Raw genomic sequence first — 17,891 nt, 5'->3', positions numbered from 1 at the left:
TGGGGGAAAAATATCGGCCCTTAGTCTATAGTCTTCTAGAGTTTCGTTTTTTAAGTCTACCAACAGGTACCCGTGGGGTTTTGATGTAGCGTCGTTAAAGGCCTCCATGAAGAAGTGTGTGTTTCCGGGGTACATCTGTTTAGCTATGACAGCTATTTGTTGTTTGTCCCGAGGGTTTTTAAATAAAACAAGGTATGAAGCGTTGAGAGCTATAGACCTACTGTTCTTGCCTTTGTAAAACAAGTTCTGCACAATGTAGCAGATGCTTAGATTGCGATGATGTGAATATTGAGTAAAAGCTCTCTCTAACTCTGGATGATCACCACCTTCACGCATCAGATCATCAACAATTATCATATTTACAAGGGTTGGTGGTAGTAGTTCATCATCGTTGAGGTTATTCGGTATACCCTCTATAAATTTGATATGTGGGAACCGACTGCCCAAGTCTGTATAAAGAGGCTGCCAGCATGAATAAAGCCACACAATATTGTTAGGGGTTTGTGATAAAGCAGAGTTGGCATTTTCTAAGAGCTTTTTTATAAAGTAGCTTTTACCACAGTTTGAGGGTCCTGCTAGCACGCAGGAGAATGGATGTTGTAACCTGGTGTCCATGCTGTGGCGGCTGTCTCTCTAATGGGCATAATAACCATAAGGCAGTGTTTTATAGTCGGTGGTCAGGACCCTTTTATCAAAAACAACTCGCAATGTTTTATGTAGAGGCTCGGTTGTGATTTCCCACTTCTTTTTGGATCTGACTATGCAGGGTTGGTTCACGACTATGGTTTTAGCATTCTCAGAATCGTCTGCTGTAACGTATTCGTGCACCAGATTCTTCAAGCTATCAAAATTGATTTTTAGGGTGTTGCTGACATTTAATGTTATCCCTTTGACCTTCATACACACCTTGTTCTTGTTGGTACGGTAGCTGTATGTTTTAGGCCCTGAGGAAGTATATTCTTTTATATACTCGTCCTTATCTAGCTCACTGGTTAGGTTACCCAGATAATCTCCTAGAGGAGGGTCTTCATCCCCCGGTTTGCTCAGAAAAATCACAGAATCTGTATCGTGATACAAGCAGCGATCCTGGAGCTTATCCATAACCCCGTAAAGCTCTAGACGAGCGTGGGCTGTCGTGAAGCAGGCTATGAAAATGTTTATGTTGTTACTCGATGTGGGGTACTCTTGGGCATATTTCCAACACAAAGCCGCGGTATCGTCATCGATAAACTCGCAGCTGGACACCTCGTAGCATGGGGCAAACAGGTACTTGAACAGTTCATCAGGATCTGATATTAAGGTAGTATTTGAAAGGTTTGTGCGCTGTGCAAATTTTCCCCATAAGGAGTTGAGACAGAGTTTGGCTAACTGTCGGCGTGCAGGATTGACCTCTATCAGATGGGATCGTAAACGGATACCCTCGTGAGCGTAGTAGTCATCGATGTATTTCTGTTTTGCATCCTGACTAGTACACCATTCAGGATACCCTGAGGCCTCCTGCTTGTCTCTGAGAAACAAATTAATGTAGGGGGCAAAGAGTTGTTGTAGTGCTCTTAAAATGCCACACTTCGTGTACTCTACCTAGCCTGTACCCTTTCTCTAAGGCAGCTTGTACCTCGATGCTACACCAGGTCCCTGTGAGCATCCTTTGTTCCTCGGTGTGTGTGCAGCCGTCAACCTCTTTAAGCATCGCACAGGTTCGGCAGAGGGGGAACATTAGCTTGCCATCGACTCTGCATGGTAACACCGGGAAGTAAAGCTGCTTAGGAGGATATATTTCACATTTGATAAGCCCAAAGTATTCGTCTAGGGGCTTAAAATCTCTATAGATGATGGTGGGATGACCCACCGGGTACAACTTCATCTTGTTCACAAAAGGGTACAGACTGGTGAAATCATAGTAGTGTATTTTCTCACCCTCACCAACGGCCTTGTACAGTTGTATGGCATTTGTACGCCCCCCAAATAAGGCATCTCGGGGCTCCAAAGGTGTGGGTAAATCATGAGTCTTAAGAAAAGAGCAGAGGTCTGTGTCGGTTTTTAACATGTCTAACCACTCGTGCTCCCAAAGAACTCTCATAGCAAAGCCACTGTTTTCAACATACTGGGCCTTTGTCAGAGTACGTCTGTATAAGTGTTCAAATTTGGCACCCAGCATTTTGTTATATTCGTGGGGCTTGTAACACTTGGGACAGCCGTGGTAAAAACAGCCGTTGAATTCAAAGGCTGTCGGCACACCCTTAATTACAGAGTACCCGTCCAGGTAATAGGGGCCCAGGCGGAATTCACCAGCCTGTAATGCATGTTGAATCTGGATGTCTTCCTTCTCAGAGACGTACATGAGCCACTGGATAGAGGGGGTTGAATAACGTTTCTGTTTACCGTTATAGAGGTCTGGCGGTACTAGAGCGATAGTTTCTGGCCTCAAAAACATGTGTTTGTAGATGGACATACACATGGATGCCAGAGTGACGTTTTGAAATGGGTCTATGTATTCGACCGCATGCTGTATTTCAGGGGTTTTGGATGTCGAGGCCTTGACTTTCTTAGTCAATGTCTTAGGTTTCAAGGCCTTGACTTCTTTAGTCATAGACACCACAACATCTCTGAAGAGGTTACAAGCTTGCCGGAGGATCATTACATCAGCCTGACAATAAGCTTTCAACTCTGTTTGAAAGTGAAACTCCTTTTCACGGTTTTCAGAGTACCACTCTAGAAAGCTCACTTTCTCATCAGGCATCATGTATTCAACCCCGTAGCTGTCAGGAGGCGGCATGGGTCCCACATAATTCTGGTTAGCCCAGGTGTTGAAAAAGTGTGGAAAATACCCTTTACACCCTGGGAACCCAAAGGCCTTTGGCAGCTTGCTCAATTTCATGGGTAGGAAATTCAGGGTGTCTATGAAGCGTATTTTTAAAGGACATACCGTCATCAGCATCAGTTTAGACCCCTGGGTTATGAGTTCCACCTGTATCTTTTCACGAATCATGTCTCGTAGAATAAAGGAGTCATAGGCTTTCGAGTTGTGGGCGAGCATGGTATATCCTTGGAATTTGGCTTGAATGAAAGTGCTCAGGAAATCACCAACGCACGTTCGTCCCTCAAACTCCCAACTGTCGTCGGAAGTTAGATGGTGCGCGTAAATGTAGTTAGGCTGGTGTACCCCCGTCTCTTGTGTGCACTCTATATCAAACACTATATAGTCTTCGGTCTTGGTCTGAGATGGACCTTTAACCATATAACACTGATGGTTGGTACCGGCTTTGTAAGATACATGGCAACGGGGACATATCATACCTTTGCACTTGTGATTCACTGCCACATACCGCCCACACTCGCTACAGTCCTTTTTAGGGACGCAGCTGTAAGATTGCTCGTGTATGCTCAAACAGTTTTGCGAGCGACAAAACAACCTACAGATGCCGCACCTCACCTTTAGGGTAGCGTCTTCTATGCAGCCGTCCCTCTGACACATCTTACAACACATTTCACACTGGTGGTATGTTTTATTGTTGTATATATGATCGCAGTGGGCGCACACATATTTGGCCCCCAGAAAACCTTTAAGGTTCAAGATACCGTAAAAATGATTTTCCATGTGGAGGACATATACGGTCTTGTTTCTCACAGGTTCCCCGGTTGTAAAATACTTCCAGGAACCGCTGTGATAGAGAACTTTCACCGTCACGGCGAAATAGTTCTCAAAAAGACCTATATCACCAAAGCCGACCATTCGGTCAGGAGGTATTTCAAGAACCTCATGGGCTTCAGCAGCTCTAGACATGATGACAGCGTCAGGGGTCTTGCGAGTCATCAACAGACCCACGATGCTGGCCGCCAGACATGTATTGGCAGTGGCGTTGCTAAAGTTGAGCAGCCACCTCTGTTTCTTGCCAATTATTTTACTGTATAGTACGCTCTTTAAGGGTCTGGAAACACCCCCCTCACGCCCCCGTACAATGAGGGCTATGACTCTAAACGTGCCATAGGCGACTAGTTCAGCCTTACTCTGTAAAAGCCTTGAGAGGTTTTCTAAAAATTGCACAGCATCAAAAACATCTCGGGTCTTCCGCCAGGTGAACAACGGTGTGTCAAAACCCTGCCCCTGGAAGCGGAGTTGGAAAAAGTCATTAGGCCCCACATCGTGTAACAACCTTTCTATGAGCTCCTGCACAGCCTGATGTATAGCCAGAACACCATGAGTGGTTGATGTTATTTGATGTAGGTTAACAAATCTAAACTCCTCATAGTGTTCTACGGCCCTAAACCTCTCTACATTGCGAGTGTAACTCCTAACACTCTCTAAAAACAAGGGCTCTGGGCCCTCATCAGTAGGAGTGTTATTTGTGGAGGTGTTCTCTGATGTGTCACTTTGGGAGGTCAGGGTGGTCCCTGTCTCAGGGGTCCTTGTAAACCTGCGGGTAGCGCATATTCTAGCCTTCTTGAGCTTATTTATTAAAAGCCGGCGTTGCTTTGTACTATTAAGCCACTTTTGTTTTTTTTTACGGGCCCAGGCTTTTCTAGATACCAAGCCCCAGCCTATCTGAACAGGTAGGTCGCTGTCGTTGGATGTCTTGTTCATGGAGGCCCCCGCTACAGTTTCACCCCTGGGTCCTTCTGAATGTTGCGTTGTTTGGAGTTTTGCCATCCCCCCTACCCCCTTTAAATGGCCGACCCTAGGTATGTTAGACCCTGCCCCTATGTATTGTCGGTGGTGAAGTGCTGGCTTATATGCTTCAGGCGTTGATCTTGAAGCTGTGGTACCGTGGTTGAAAGGGTCTAGGGAAACGGGTGTCTTGTTTGAAGGGTTCTATGGAAACATTGGGGTCTTGTTTGAAGGTTTGTGGGGTACCAACTGGGCGTTGCTTGAGCAGTTTTAAAAAGCGTCCAGACTTTGTCACTAACCTCTGGACCGTACGGCTATATTTTGAGGGTCTCTTATGAGCACCAGTGGTTGTGGGGGTCTTTAGGGGTTGGTACTTACATAGTCATGAATGTGTACCTTGTATGTCGACCACAGCCGCCTGACACATCTGTATGATGTCTTTTTTACAAACCCCAACCCTGGCCACGACCAGGTGTTGGGCCTCCCTCTTGTTCATGAGATTGGAATACCCCATATCCATTCTTATGAGTGCACGGTTCGCCTGCCGTTTTAATTTTCGAACCGCCATCTGTATCTCTCTTACGTGTGTATTCAATACATCTTCTGTGTTTACAGACCCATCTTGTTCCTGCTTAGGGGGGCACACCTTGCGAGGTCTTATAAATGGAGGCAACCTCCCAGTCCCATCTATACTGCAACCCTCAAAGACGGGGTTGGACACGGGTCTGTACACGGGCATGTCCCATGGGATGGACACGGACCTGTACACGCGGCTGGCAGAGATGCTGGCCTCGGGTTTGGACACGGTACTGTACACAGGATTGGCAGAGGTGCTGGCCACGGGACTGGACACGGTACTGTACACGGGATTGGCAGCTGGGCTGGCCTCGGGTTTGGACACGGTACTGTACACAGGGTTGGCAGAGGTGCTGGCCACGGGACTGGACACGGGACTGTACACAGGGTTGGCATAGGTGCTGGCCACGGGACTGGACACGGGACTGTACACGGGCTTGGCAGCTGGGCTGGACACAGGACTGTACACGGGGTTGGCAGAGGGGCTGGACACGGGGGTGTACATGTGGATGGCCGTGGGGCTGGTAGGGTCGTATGCTCCTGGAGGGGTACTCGGGGACAAAGGGTATGAGGATTGTGAGGAGGTGTCGTTGTAATCCTGGGGCCTAGTTGAAATGTCGGTGGTAGGGTGTGGTGCCTGGTTACCTGTGTTCTGTAAACCCTCTGTGCTCAAAGACCCCTGGTACACCGCTTCTGGGGTTCTACCTATGTTGTCTACCAACCCCCTCAACGCCTCAAGAGAGTTGCTAATCGTGGTAGAAGGACCTTCTAGGGGTTGCGCAGTATCACCTGTTGAGACCCTAGGCTGTGCCTGAACACTTACAACCGGTTTTGGGGGCTGTTCAGGGGCATGCACCTCTACATGTACAGTTATTCTATTTGGCACTGTCTGGGGTTTCAGGACGCTTGGTGGATCCGCCGTTGCCTTAGGGTTGCTGAGGGACTCTGCTAACTGTAGCTTAGGGACCCCCGGTTTCAGCTTCAGATGTTTCCTTGAGAGGCGCGATGTTTTAGGGGGTTGTGGTGGCGACGCCTCTTCTACACCCACAGGTGCAACTAACACCTCCTTGGGGCTCAAGGTTGTATAGGTCTCATTCAAGGGCTTAGCATCCTTTTTTATAGATAAATCTAAGGGGCTAGCTTGGGGCTCAGGGGTGCTAGGGCTTTTCTTCTCAGGACTTAAGAGCTTTGCCTGACCCTCTTGGAGCACCTCCGGTGTCTTCTTCTTCATGTTTAACTGTTCTGTTTGGGGATCTGTGAATACCTTACAGGCCTTCACACGTTTTAAAGGGTTGGGGAGGTTCTCTGAGTCCCTATGTTTCTTCTTAAGGGAGGCCTGGTTTGTAGGCAGGCCGCCAGTGTTGACCCCACCCCTGTGCAGAATAGATTGTTGTAGCTGGTTGTTCAGCGTGTTGCTTGGTGTGTAGTAGGTAGAGAGTTTTTCCTGGCGTACACGCCTACTCACGCCTTTCGCGCCGCTTCCGTTGTTCTGGACGGATGTTGTTATGTCCATTAAGGGCGCCACCGACCTCTCTTCAGCCGCATGTTTCTGAGCCGCTTCTAAAATATAAACAGAAAATATATATATATTAGAGAAAGCATAAAAAAAAACAACACATACAAGCACCAGCGGGCTACGTCCTACACAGCCACCTTTTTTGATATAGGCTTTGCTACAACCAGCTGTAGCCTTCTGCTTGAGAGTCTGTAACACCTCTAGTACTTCTCACACCCTTTTGTAAAAAACACACCTGAAAGAGGTCTTTTTGCAGCTCCTTTCTTTGACAGTGGTCCCACTTTAGAAGTTGAAGCTTTCCTCTTCAAAGGGATTTCTTTTGAACCATGCGCCGCCTCTTGGACCTTGACGACGTCCTGGCATAACGTAGGGACACCAGTAAAGAAAAAATAATACCCAACATTAGACATCTTTTCTGATGATTACCTCTATACATCCTCAGGGTCAGGACTCTGGCCTACCCCACCAACTACCCAGCGTCTTAGACAGTTTAAATAACAGCTGTCTTTTTATTTACCTGTAGGAACTGAAGTGTTTTGCACAGTTTTCAGAGTGTCTTGAGCCTCGATGTACTCCATAAAATCGTCAAAAGCTTGTTGCAGGTCAGGGTCATAAGCTGTAAAAGCATACACACATGAGAGCCCATTAGAAAAAAGAGAACTTCTGAGAGACTGGTGTACAAAACTACGTAGAACTACATAACTTTAAATATATATATATACCTGGCTGCGGGGCTGACAAGTGCCCAGCGTTGCTATTTATTACAGCTGGGGCCAGCGCAGGGGGCACATTGGTGACGGTTGCATTTGCAGGGTCTTGCACCTGTATTAAACATTTTTAAAAAAAAGCAGCGGTTTTAGTAAACGCCTTTCTTAAACAAAAGTATCACAACTTCAAACAATTCCTGTATACATTTAAAACCTGATAAGCGGGGTGCACCAACACACATTTTTAAAAAAACGTTGCATGTGCTGCGCTAAAACATATGTTAAAAAACAACCTGCGCCATATCCTTTGCTTATGGGGTAAACCACTTTAGGTACACATGGCCCTTCTGACATTTAACCACTACCCTATATACCGGTTACTCTTTTGTAACATGTACATGCCACTTTTCTCTTGTAACACATTGTTTAATAACTCTCACATTTTGAGTGCTTTAAATAGTTGCGCCATTGCCACAATTGCCTACATAACGCTTATTCTTGTGCTTGAGTGTCTGCCTTATATCACAGTATTATAGCTCTAACTGTACTTTGTTTTCTCTTGTAACCTGCACACTTGTCACTTTATTTATTACTCATGTAGCTTAACGTTTGCTTTTGTAACCGGCACACATGTCACTCCCCTTATGTTTTGCAACTGTGTCTTATGTAAAGCGCTCTGACACCTTCGGGTAAAGTCTGCGCTACATAAGCAGTTTTTTCTGTTTGTATCTTTTATGTAATGCCTGTAATCCTGAGTCCCTATGTTTTGCAAACAGGTTCTTGTGTAAAGCGCTGTGACAACTTGGGGTAAAGTCTGCGCTACATTTTTTCTACTTGTATCTTTTTTATGTAACTCATGCAATTCTTAGTGCTTATGTCTTACAAATGGGTCATATATAAAGCGCTCTGCCAGCCTTCGTGTACAGTTCGCGCTAGCTAATAAAACACACACACAAAAAAAAAAAAACACACCTCGGAGCTGCAGGGCAGGGTGTGTTTTTCCTGTTTGTATCTTTTTATGTAGTGCATGTAATCCTTAGTCCTTATGTTTTTGCAGCAAGTTCTTATGTGAAGCGCTATGCCCCAGGCGTGTCCCGCTATTGTGAAGCGCCCTGACACATTCGGGGTAAAGTCCAGCGCTAGATAACAATAAAAAAAAACACCGGGGCTGCTGTGCATGGCCCGCCCCTGCAGTGATGCACTGGTGACATCACTGAAGGGGCGGGGCTTTACTCAGCGGTTCCGGGTAAGCCTCACAGCCGCCATGCTGCCTCTGACCCTGGGGATCCACGTGGGATCGTTGGAAAATGCCCCCTGGACCCTACGGCTGGGGAACCTATACACCGGAGCCCTTACCCCCGAGCAGCGCCTTGTGAAAGCGGGCTCGGGGGCATTTTTTACAACAAAAAAAGAAAATACGCCGCACACGGGCTCCGGAGCCCCAGCAGACACCCGGAGCCCGCCCGCAGAGCCCCCAGAGCAGCGCTATGGTGAAGCGGGCTCGGGGCATTTTTAAAACAAAAAACAGAGGCACAACTCGGCATTCGGGGCCCCAGGACAACAGGAACCCGACCCTGAGCCCCCGAGCAGCGCCATGGTGAAGCGGGCTCGGGGCATTTTTAAAACAAAAGCGGGACAGAAGCAGCAATCGGGGCCCAGATCCCTGAGAACACCGGAGCCCTACCCTGAGCCCCTGAGCAGCGCCATGGTGAAGCGGGCTCGGGGGCATTTAAAAAACATCAAAATTCGGGTATTCGGGCCCCTGGTGGCCCCTGGGACACACATCCCACCCCCACAACACCCCGAGCAGCGCCATGGAGAAGCGGGCTCGGGGGCATTTAAAAAACATCAAAATTCGGGTATTCGGGCCCCTGGTGGCCCCTGGGACACACATCCCACCCCCACAACACCCCGAGCAGCGCCATGGAGAAGCGGGCTCGGGGGCATTTAAAAAACATCAAAATTCGGGCATTCGGGCCCCGATGGCCCCTGGGACTCACAGAGACAGCCCCACAACACCCCAAGGGACTATGGCTACCCACCAGGAGCCCCCCTTGACAACTGGCCCCTGGGTTTATTAATTTTTAAATACAAGGCCCTCAGGACCCCCAAGGAGCAGCAAGGACCCCTGAGCCCCCTGGACCCCTCCAACTCTCTACAGCGGTTTGGTGAGTACAACAAGGCATTATTTATTTTTTAATTATATGCCATGTATATTATTTAAAGCCCCTATGGTACCGTTACAGTGTGGTTAAATGTTTCTATGAGCTGTAAAATGCCCTGTTCCACTCTGCATGTACCCTCCTAAGGCCTACAACATTATGCCCCTTAAATACATAACCTGCAAACTCTACCCTACGTCACCACCCCATTAACACTAAATACCTACACACATAGCTTTTTAAACTCAACAAAACCTTTATTCATTTTAAACACCTTTACATTACAATTCAAGTCTTTTTAAACTCCATCCTTCAACAAAACCTTTATTCACATTAAACACAGCACATCGCCTTAAAGATTAACAGTTTACAATCCACACTACATAGTACTATTTTTTAAAAGTGCAACTTTTTTCCAAACTACATGTACACCCTAATACACCATTGCGCCATCCATTATTTACCTTCTTTACATGTTGAATGGCGGCGTCAATCTGGGAAAAGTTGCTCCGGTCCATTCTTGCCTTAAGTTCCAAGGGTTGGCTCCAAAACAATCCAGGCCAGTCACTCCCCAAGGTTTTGAAGGGCTTGATGGTGTAGAAATCCCCAAAGGTTTTCTGACTGGGTTGTAGATGCAGGAGTCCTCCAGGTACAGCAGAACAATCCACGCCAGTCGCTCCTCAAAGGGTTTTTTTTTGAATGGGTGTTTGGCAATGTTCCATGAGGGGCCTTTTTATACCTGTCCTAGCATGCTAATTAGAAGCCCCCCACACCCCTTTATGACTTGAGGGGTGTTTAGAACAATGTCATGGTGGCCTTTGGATGGGAACCTTTTTTTTTCTATCCTTGTACAGTATAAACAGTACAACATTGTTTACTTTGACACCTGTTACTCAAACTCAAGGCCTATCCTGGGAAGAGTGGGGTTAGACAATGGGGGCCGGTGTAAAACTCTTCACCCCTACGTGACCCCTTCTCCTGGGAATTAGGGAGCCCGGGAACAGAATCTACCTTGGGACTCATATGTCAAATTTCCTGCCAGCCACGTCAAGTTGGAACTAACCTGCCAAAATTTGGGACCAGAGGCTTTGTGATGTGTTTATTACATCCTAACAGCTGACACCCTGTTTCAGGGTCTCATTGGAAGCTTTGATCTACAGGCCCCCTGTCTTTTATCTTATCTCAAAGCTCAGGGGTGGCTGTGTGGGTTTTAGAGAGAATTACCACAGTTAGGTTTGTGAGGACCCTTTACAGCTTTGACACCTACATGACACATTCTTCTTCCCAGGCCCTGGGCTGGGGAACTCAGGCCTGCCCCAGCAGCTGTTCAAACAGCAGCAGGCTGCAAACCCCCAGTTTTAAAAGTGCCCAGACATTCCAGCCTGCAACCAGGCAGTTTTTCTATGCACTTTTAAACACATACACAATTACCACATGTTTTTGCTGCCCTAGCTGTTAAATTTAAGGCCAGAAGTTTAAGACCAGGCTGTTTAAGGCCAGATCAAACCCTGGTCTTAAACAGTCCTGGTCTTAAACTGTCAAAATTGAGACCAGAAGTTTAAGACCAGACATGTCAAAAGCTGTCAAAATTGCGACCAGCCTTTTGCGACCAGACATGTCACTTTCGCGACCAGGATTTTTTGATGAGTGGTATCCCGGCTTACTACTCGTGTGTACTGAACACGTTAATTTCCTTTATGTAGAGAAGTAAAGGAGAAAGCTATAAATGTATAGCGACTAACAGCAAGGGAAGATAAAATGTCGAATGAAGGGGTGGGGGGGCACAGGAAAATATTGCTGCAAATTAAAGCAGGAACAAGAAGGCACGGTGAACAGGAGGATGGAATATGGGGAGGAAAGGGAGAAACACAGAAGAAGGGATGAAGGGGAGAGAGCTAGAAAAGAAGGGCTAGAGGGAACATGATGGTAGAAAGGAGCAATGCGAGCCGAGGGGACTGGATGGATAGAAAGAGGGTGAGAGGCACGGTGAAAGAGGAAGAGAGTGCGGTAGAAAGGAAGAGAGGGGACTCCAGTGGGGTATACACCTGTTACAACGCATTTTTTACTCCGCACTACCATTACAACGCGACTTTTACTCCGCATACCATTACAACGCATTGCGCTGGGGGGCGCTCTAGGATAGGGAATAAGTATAATTTACTATCCAACACCTTCCCTAGGGTCCACGGGGACTGGAGTTAGAATAGTAAATTATACTTACCACTATCCAGCGCCCCAAGGCGCTATGCGTTGTAACGGTATGCGGTGTAAAAGTCGCGTTGTAATGGTCTGCGGAGTAAAAGTATGCGTTATAACGTCATACATCCCTCCAGTGGTAGGTGGAGAGCGATAGATGCGAGGGAAACAGCGTAAGGCGGGAGAGGGGAACAGCGATAGAAAGGGAGAAGAAAGTGAGACAGCGGGTAGGGAGGGAGAAGAAACTAATGGGCAGGAGCGCGAGAGGCATGAATAGGCAGAGGGGCAGGGGAAGCGAGTGGAGGCTGGCAGGTGAGTGGAAAGACAGGGTGGTAAGCCATGTGTGTGTGTGTGTGTGTGGCGGGGGGGTGACTTTAATAGGGCAGCATGGCACCAAGGTAGACCAGGGGCCGCCGTAGATATACGGCTGGTCCGCTGAATTTGTGCGAACTGCGTTATTACCACACAACACTGAATACCGTCTGCGCCCTAATCCTGGTATTACTGCAGCACTAAAAAATAAGTGCCAATGAGCAACGTAATATTCAACTGCCTTTTTCTGCAGTTGGTTTGGCACATTATGAACTTCCATCAGCATTTGAACCCACACAGTGTTGCTTAAGAGGTTTAGCAAGGCACAAGGTTGTGGCACTGAAGCACATTTTGTAACCTAATTAACAATTAAAGTAGTAAAGAAAGAGAACGAAGTCAAGGTGAGAAAGACAGGCAAAGAGTAAGTGAGGAATTAGGTCAGCTATTGGAAAGAAGAAAATAATGAAGAGGGGAGTCTGAGAGAGAAAGAGAGTGAGGGCCAGAAAGAAACAACCAGACGTAGGTAGATACAGAAGAAACAAGTCGGGTTTTGAGAAACTCACCGCCGCAGCCTGGCTTGGACAGGAAGCCAGGCAACCTGTGTTGGGATGGGGGCTGGGCCGCAAAAAGACAGGAAGCAGACGGGAGCCTACCCCGTGCTCCTGTGCCCGTGAAGCCAGCCGGAAGTGAGCCTGTGAGCTAGCGGGGCTCCCGTGCTTGTGGAGAGCCCCGCCTGCTGCCGAGACTGACCCGCTGCCGAGGGAGAGAGGGACATGCGGAAAGAGCCCGGTGAGTGGGTTGGGGGGATGTGTGCGTGCGCGTGTGTCTGTGTGTGTGCGCGCGCCTGTCTGTCTGTCTGTGTGTGTGTGTGTCCTGATCCATTGTGACTGTGAACAGCATGCCGGTGGCTATAGGTCTCGCAGGCGAGACAGCGCTTTCGCGCTGTAATCGCCAGGTGCGAGACCTAAAAAGGATACAGGGACCAACAAATTGTTGTCTTAATGCACCTGTTTCTTGGAGAAAGTTACCTATAACCAAACAAACAACATTTGTTAATGTCATGATCATAGGGATAATCAATGTATAGTTCTGTTTCACACATAAAAAGAGAAAAAAACTGAAAAAGTAATGACTCACCCGTAACTACTAGGTAAGTCACCTCACCTCTACCTGCCAACCGCTCAGGAAAGGGGCACCACTCTAAAGGAAAGTGGTGGTAAACACATTGTGAGAATCATGTCTTTTGATCATGCGGGATGTACCTAATATAACGGTAACCCTAAAGAAGCAAATGTATCAGGGACTAAGCTCCAAAGAGGGAGAATAACATAGTAAAAAGAAGAAAAAGAAGAAGGGCTAATAAGACCACAGTCCTTTTTAGGACAGTGCATCCATATTTAAAGTCCCATAATGCTAAGTCACATGACCTGCATATCTAAGTTTAGATCTTTATAATTCTTAATGGAGTCGACAAACAAAAAAATGTCGAGCTATGTCAATATTCTTTACAAAATCAGCGCAAAATGGCCCGTTTGATCGCTTGATCATGGTGTGGGGTTTTATAAACTGTACTGCACCTTGAACAACATTTGATCACAACGGCACTAAGAACGACCCGATACTTAATCGGACCACCTAAGCATGCCAAATTTAGAAAGCCACACTTCATTAGCAAAACCACATTGGGTAAACCAAGCTATCTGACAAAAATGTTGCTTCCCCCACCCGCGCCCCTGTGTTGCTTCCCCCACCCGCGCCCGTGTTGCTTCCCCCACCCGCGCCCCTGTGTTGCTTCCCCCACCCGCGCCCCTGTGTTGCTTCCCCCACCCGCGCCCCTGTGTTGCTTCCCCCACCCGCGCCCCTGTGTTGCTTCCCCCACCCGCGCCCCTGTGTTGCTTCCCCCACCCGCGCCCCTGTGTTGCTTCCCCCACCCGCCCCCCTGTGTTGCTTCCCCCACCCGCCCCCCTGTGTTGCTTCCCCCACCCGCGCCCCTGTGTTGCTTCCCCCACCCGCGCCCCTGTGTTGCTTCCCCCACCCGCGCCCCTGTGTTGCTTCCCCCACCCGCGCCCCTGTGTTGCTTCCCCCACCCGCGCCCCTGTGTTGCTTCCCCCACCCGCGCCCCTGTGTTGCTTCCCCCACCCGCGCCCCTGTGTTGCTTCCCCCACCCGCGCCCCTGTGTTGCTTCCCCCACCCGCGCCCCTGTGTTGCTTCCCCCACCCGCGCCCCTGTGTTGCTTCCCCCACCCGCGCCCCTGTGTTGCTTCCCCCACCCGCGCCCCTGTGTTGCTTCCCCCACCCGCGCCCCCGTGTTGCTTCCCCCACCCGCGCCCCGTGTTGCTTCCCCCACCCGCGCCCCCCGGTGGTTTCCCCCACCCGCGCCTCCCGGTGGTTTCCCCCACCGACGCCCCTCCCCGTTGCTTCGCCCACCCCCGCCCCCAGTTTCTTTCCCTACCAGAGTTCTGTGTTGCTTTCCCCTCCCAGGCTCTTGCGTTGCTTCCCCCACCCGCGCCCCCGTGTTGCTTCCCCCACCCGCGCCCCCGTGTTGCTTCCCCCACCCGTGCCCCCGTGTTGCTTCCCCCACCCGTGCCCCCGTGTTGCTTCCCCCACCCGTGCCCCCGTGTTGCTTCCCCCACCCGTGCCCCCGTGTTGCTTCGCCCACCCGTGCCCCCGTGTTGCTTGCCCACCCGTGCCCCTGTGTTGCTTCCCCCACCCGTGCCCCTGTGTTGCTTCCCCCACCCGTGCCCCTGTGTTGCTTCCCCCACCCGTGCCCCTGTGTTGCTTCCCCCACCCGTGCCCCCGTGTTGCTTCCCCCACCCGCGCCCCCGTGTTGCTTCCCCCACCCGCGCCCCCGTGTTGCTTCCCCCACCCGCGCCCCCGTGTTGCTTCCCCCACCCGCGCCTCCGTGTTGCTTCCCCCACCCGCGCCCCCCGGTGGTTTCCCCCACCCGCGCCCCCCGGTGGTTTCCCCCACCCGCGCCCCCCGGTGGTTTCCCCCACCCGCGCCTCCCGGTGATTTCCCCCACCAACGCCCCTCCCCGTTGCTTCCCCCACCGGCATCCCCCGTTGCTTCGCCCACCCCTGCCCCCGCCCCCAGTTTCTTTCCCTACCAGAGTTCTGTGTTGCTTTCCCCTCCCAGGCTCTTGAGTTGCTTCCCCGCCCGTGCCCCTATGCTACTTTCCCTGCCCACACCCCCGTTTTGCTTCAGCCCCCAGCTCCCGTTTTTTTTTTTTACGTTGCTTTGATCTTTAGCCATGCTGAACGCCATGACTAAAACCCATTGTCAAAGCTCATAGGTCTCAAAGGTGAGACTTATTGGATTTTTCAGTGTTGTGTTGTACCTGCTGTCTGCCTCCTTTATTGTCCTGCTTTCTGCCACATTTCTGCCTTCCCCCTGCTTCCTCACCCCATCCTTGGCAGCTTTTTCTCCTGCTGTTTCCTCCTCATCTTGCTGTTATTTTACCTTTTTTCTCTGATGATTTTTCCACTTCTCCCTATTGCCTTCAGCTGTGAACCTTAGTTGAATGTATGCCCCTGACTCAGTTGTTTATATATTCCTGCTAATCGCCCTTTTGCTTTTTATTTGTAGACCCCCAATTCTAGCAGAGGCTGAGCTCTCTATTGCTGTATCTCCTGCCCTAGCTGCCCTCTTGCTCGACGAACCTGCAGGCCCCATGCTGCCCAGCCCTCTTCATGCCGTTTGTGACTGTCTGCCCATCTGCTCGTGAGCTCTCTCCTCTGCTACCCTCTTGCTATCCCCTCCTTGACCCCCCTTGCTGTTCTCACTTCCGCTGCGTGCCACACCCTCAAACCTTCATATCCGATGTGTGTCATCCTCCCCTCCCCACCGCCCTCGCACACTCGCTGCTCCCTCTCGGTTCCGGTCTGTGTTGCTGTTCACTTCTTACAGTCTGTTAATCATTACATTGGTGTTTTCAGCAAGTAACCCTTTGCTTCCTCTTCTCCTGTTGAAGTTGATGCTCCTTTGGGGCATCCTCTGTCTCACCTCGAATCTTACTTTCTGCCCTGTCTCGAGGGCTTGTCCCAGGAGCCCTGGAATATATATTGGCGCCAGCTGATTCCGGGGCTCAAGAAATTGAAATTTTGCAAGACACGGATGTTTTTACCACCTTTTTACAGCACTTAATTGTATTCACACTCCTTATTGGCGCATGATTCTCAGACCAAAAAGATGCCAGATATTCCACCGTTGAATTGAACTTGCAAATACGCACATTTGAGCTAGCAGCGGATTTGGGTGTAGATCTGTTTCTGGTAACTTTCCAAAACCCAGTTAAATTCTACCACAGCAGTACTTGGCTCTAACCAGCATACTCACCAGAACCTCGCAGGCAGTTTGTACCTCTACTCCCCACCCCCAGAGAAGCGAATCCATTGCGTCATGCCCCCTTAAGTCCCCCAAGCAATCCCTTTCCTATTTGTCCTCGCGCACCCCAAACACAACCCTATATCTGATTTTCCAGCCACCCACCTAACTCCAAAAATCTCACTCTTACATGGCGGTGATGTCATCCACACCAGGTTGTGCTCCTGCCCTGCTCTTCGAGAACGATACACGGGTAGGTGGGAGACCCCTGCGGTTTTACAGGTGCAGTTCACTTGGCATGTCACCCCGAGCCAACCAAAGACCTGCTGAGGTGCTCCAGGGTGGCTCTGTTCTGCGGGTGCCAGATGCTCGGCTTAGGGAAGGAGTATGGAGAAGGCTGCTGCCAGTGCTCCGCGACGCCTTACAAGGCTCCTTGACCACCCAGCCTATTGGCTGAAAGATCAAGCGGCCGGACGGATGGTTGTTTTGGTGGGTGAAAGGATGAATGTGTCTGCCAGGAGTCCCTGGCCATACCTGGTGTGTGGTGGCCACATCGCGTGCGTGTAGGCCAGGACCACCAATGTCTTCACATACCTGGCTGGGCCTGGTCTCTGAGGCCAATGGGCATGATTCTGTTGGTCGGCAGGTCAAAGGTGCTCACTCCAACTTACTATGCAGTGTGGGAAATGTCTACGGAAGGGAGACAATCTGCTCTGTTACCTCTGATGTAATGTAACACAATATTTCATGGAGCCGTGTAACAGGGGTGGGACCAATAAGACAACCTTTTTTCTATTTCTTCATGGTGAGTGCTTTTTTTAGACAAATACTGATTTTTGTGTGGTTTCTCCCCAAGGTACAAAATCGCAAAAAGCTTGGAGGCCCTGCAATATCTCTTTCCTCCATCATATACAAGAGAGCACTGTGGCACCCCAGTGGGCACATATTCATGCCCTGAAGTACATCATCGTCTTGGCCACAGATGCATGAAATACGTTTTTATTTGATAGGAATAGGTGTGCCCTCTTGAACTGTGACATCTCCGGGTTGGGTCACTTGGATTAATATGGTGAACTATAGTGCCATGCCATCGTGTGTGGGTCAGGACCCTGGGACTGTGACCACCAAACCTAGTCAGTCAGCGAAACTGCAACCTGACCGAGGCACCTTCATTGCCATGCCACACATACAGTGTCATCAGTTCTTAGATCCAGAGACAAAAATACGGGACCTGACCAACTCAAACCTCAGAACGATCATAACACAAGCTAGACAACTTGGACTGCACCAGATGATAAATCACAGGAACCCAGACATGTGACCACGCTGTCATCGCACCAGCAAGGCCACCAGAACTGCAGCCGGAGGCAAAGCACCTGAGAACCATTCCCACTAAACACTGTGCCATCGTCAAGCCAACAGTCATACTGCCAACGTTGCCACGACTCAAACCAGGGCTTTAAATGGGCCGGGTCTCACCGGTATTGAGCACCG

At 49.7% G+C, this 17,891-nt stretch overlaps 1 protein-coding gene and 1 pseudogene across 2 annotated transcripts in view; one reads left to right on the top strand and one right to left on the bottom strand.

The window, feature by feature from the left end:
- The window catches only part of PXN (paxillin), a 322,282-nt gene that overhangs the window by 128,671 nt on the left and 175,720 nt on the right, over nucleotides 1-17,891 (top strand). The gene's annotated exons all lie outside the window — the stretch shown is intronic.
- Nucleotides 3,127-4,633, bottom strand: LOC144791509 (uncharacterized; annotated as a pseudogene).

This window comes from Lissotriton helveticus, chromosome 11 (genome assembly GCF_964261635.1).
Source record: "Lissotriton helveticus chromosome 11, aLisHel1.1, whole genome shotgun sequence".
NCBI classification, from domain to species: Eukaryota; Metazoa; Chordata; class Amphibia; order Caudata; family Salamandridae; genus Lissotriton; species Lissotriton helveticus.
The sequence above is the reverse complement of the archived record's forward strand: the minus strand, read 5'-3'. Positions and strand labels throughout refer to the sequence as shown.